The following is a 3,696-nucleotide window of genomic DNA, read 5'->3' as shown; positions in this document are numbered from 1 at the left end:
CTGCGCAGTGTGTGTTTCAGATATCCCAGCATTTGTGAGATATGCACCCATGCTGGTGTGTGTCTGGGTGATGCAGCTGTCTGTGGGTCATTTCTGCTCCTGTAATAACCCCAGAAAGACCTCACTGGTACACTAAGTTGGTCTTTGGTGCTATCTGTACTTTGGTCTGCTGTGGAATCCCTATCAACGGTGAGTAAATGTTTGTGTTTCATCTCCCCGGGGAATGCTTTATCACACAACAGTTACCCACCACCACTAAATAAATGTTTAAAAAAATTAAGAAAGTGTGGTGGAGGGCATCTAAAGAATGAGACTCGAGGTTGTCTCCTGATCTGCATACGTGTACTTGCAAGCACACACAGAAATTAAAAGAAAACAGAAAAGCATGGCATAGTGAAAGATTTTAATGTAACAGATATTAATTGGGAAACGACATTAAATTTTTCATTTTTTTTTCCATTAGCATGAGTGTCTGTGTGGATGGTGTGTGTGCATGAGAGTGGAGTGCACTATGGCCCACGTGTGGAAGTCGGTAGACACGTTTTGGGGGTCAGTTCTCTCATGCCGTGGTTCCAGGGATCAGATTCAGGTTGTCATCATGCACAGCAAATGCCTTCAGGCACTCTGCCATTTTGCAAGTTCAGGAAATTTCTTTTTTATAAAAGACTTAATGTCATAGCCCTGTAATCCCAACACATGGACTGTAGAGGCAAGAAGATCACAAGTTCAAGGCCAACCTGGGTTACATTTAAGACCGTGTTTAAACAAAACAATACACGTGATCTTCAAAGTACAGCTAAGAATTGAGCTCTCTGAGCCTTCAGATGTTGATCATATCTCTGAAGCTTTTCATGTCACAGACTGATCTGCCACCGTGGGGCTTGTTCTGAGGGCGAAACATTTCCTGTCCACTGCTCGTTCTGTCCTTGGGGAAGCGGTGTAGCAGAAGGTCCTCTCTACACTCCCTGGAGAGTGAACTTACAAGGTACACCATGGCTCCTGATGAGCAGAGGTGATAGGAGTTGTTGAGAGAACCTCTACACTATTTGGTTTTATTTCCTCCCAGGAAAGAAATTGTTCATCAAACTTTTATTAAACTGTGGCAAAACTTTAAGCTGTTGTTAGCTAGGTTCTAAAATCGGTTTGAAAGCATGTTTATTGAGTTATATCAAATGGATATTTCCTCTGTCCAGAAATCTCTGAGAGCCAGGCAGTGGTGGCGCATGCCTTTAATCCCAGCACTTGGGAGGCAGAGGCAGGCGGATTTCTGAGTTTGAGGCCAGCCTGGTCTACACAGTGAGTTCCAGGACAGCCAAGGCTACACAGAGAAACCCTGTCTAGAAAAACAAACAAACAAACAAACAAAACAAAAAAAATACCCCATGTTTATCCCATATATAAAAGAAGTTCCTCACATTTAATATGCTAAGAACATAAAATTTTCTATTTTTAATTCAATTTGCCTCTTGTTGTTTTTAGTTGTATTGAGAAACCAAATACTTCTGTTCTATTCTGCCCCTCTCCTGGCACCCTCCACTCTGTCCCCCTCGCCCTGTTTTTTAAAACAAGGTTTTTCTGTATATCCCTAGCTGTTCTAGAACTTACTCTGTAGATCAGGCTGGATTGAAACCTGAGGAAAAATAGCTAAGTATAATGATACGAACTTGTAATCTCAGCACACAGGAAGGCAGAGGCAGGCAGATTTCTGAGTTTGAGGCCAGCCTGGTCTACAGAGTGAGTTCCAGGACAGCCAGGGCTATACAGAGAAACCCTGTCTCGAAAAACCAAAAAAAAAAAAAAAAAAAAGATTCCTCCTAGATATATCTAGGTTTGTGTCAAGTTGACAAAACCAATGAGCACAGCTTTGTAGTAAATTAGAGATCATCCTGGGCTACATGAAACTCTATCTCTGAGTAAATTGAGTAAATATGTAAATGGAATGTGGAGAGGGGTGTGGTTCAGTGGTAGAACACTTGACTAGCTAGATTCAATACAGACATACACACACACACATACACACATATACACACACACAAACTCACATGCACACACATGCATACATGCATACGCACACATACACACACACGCACACACATACACACACACATACACACATACCCACACATATACACACACAAACTCACACACACACACACACACACACACATACACACACACTGCTGTACATCAGTGGTCTGACATACTGTTTAGCATGAGCAAGTTTCTGGCATCCACAATAAAGAATGATGTGCTGGAGAGATAGCTTGGTGTCTAAGAGCATTTGCTGCTCATGCAAAGAACCTAGGTTCAGTTCCCAGCATCTTCATGGCAGCTCACTACCATGTCTAACTCCAGTTCCAAGAGATCCAGTTCCAAATGCCACGTACTTGCCTCCATGATCACTAGCAACGTTTACGCACACACATACATTTATGGACATAAAATCAAAAGAACTATCTCTTTAAAAATAAATAAATAAATAAATAAATAAATAAATAAATAAAACAAAAAGGTGAAGCCGGACAGTGGTGGTGCTTGCTTCTGAGTTCAATGCCAGCCTGGTCTACAGAGTGAGTTATAGCACAGCCAGGGCTACAGAGAAACCCTGTCTCAAAAACAAAAACAAACAAAACAAAACAAAAGCAAAACCAACCAACCAATCAACCAACCAACCAACCAACCAACCAAACAAACAAAAGGACTAGTGAGATGAATCAGCACATAGAAGAGCTTGCTCTGCAGGCCTGGCAATCTGAGTACAATCCTTAGAATTCATGATAGGAGAGACTTGAAATGGATATTTTCTGGTTTCTTTGGAGACTCAGTTGTGTCATATGCAGTTTTTTCTGGAAACTGTCTTATGAGAGGATGTGTTGCTGCAGCAGACACATGAGGGAATGTTTTGTTGAGAACAGACACATGATGTTTTTCTGGAAGCTGCCTGGAAAAGGGGCATGTGATATTTTGCTGAGCAGACACTTGAGAAGACACGTGATGTTTGGAAAGGGTATAAAGTATAGCCCAACAGATAGTGGCATTGGTTCGCCTTGCCTTCTCCGCTGATCATTGTTATGACTTCGTGGAGAGAAGCACACCGAAGAACTTCTCAAGATATACCCACAGCTTCTTTCCACTTCTATGGACTCAGGCTGATTGGCAGAGATTGACTCTCAGTTTCTTCTGGATTGAACGGCTGTTGCTGATTCGTGAATGGTGTTTGCAAATGGATTGAGCTACTGATTTGTGTGAACTGAACTGCTGATATCCTGACAATGAGGACTGAAATCACCCCCAAAGAACACATTCTATATAAGTCCCTAACCCCCTTTACCTATTAACCTTTCCTTTCCACTACTTCTGGTGGGTGGTGGACTAGAAGGGAGGTTAAAGCATTTAAGAACCTTTATTAAACTAGGTTTTGAAAAATCAAAGCCTACAGAGATCTCTCTCTCTCTCTCTCTCCCAGTTGTCTGCTTCCCTCCATATGCATATACACACTCATACACTCACAAACAACACACACACGCACACACACACACACATACAGAGTTTCCCTCTGTATTTTGTAATTTTATTTTTTGCTTGCTTTCTTGAGTGAGGGTCTCATATGTGTCACAGGCTGGTTTTGAACTCTTGTCCTCCTCTTCCCACCTCCTGAGTCCCAGCACACTTGATGCTTTGGTTCTGATTTCCATA

Source organism: Mus caroli, unplaced genomic scaffold (assembly GCF_978045245.1).
Source record: "Mus caroli unplaced genomic scaffold, Mus_caroli_1 scaffold_18, whole genome shotgun sequence".
In the NCBI taxonomy this organism is placed as follows: Eukaryota; Metazoa; Chordata; class Mammalia; order Rodentia; family Muridae; genus Mus; species Mus caroli.
Note: the sequence above shows the minus strand (reverse complement) of the source record.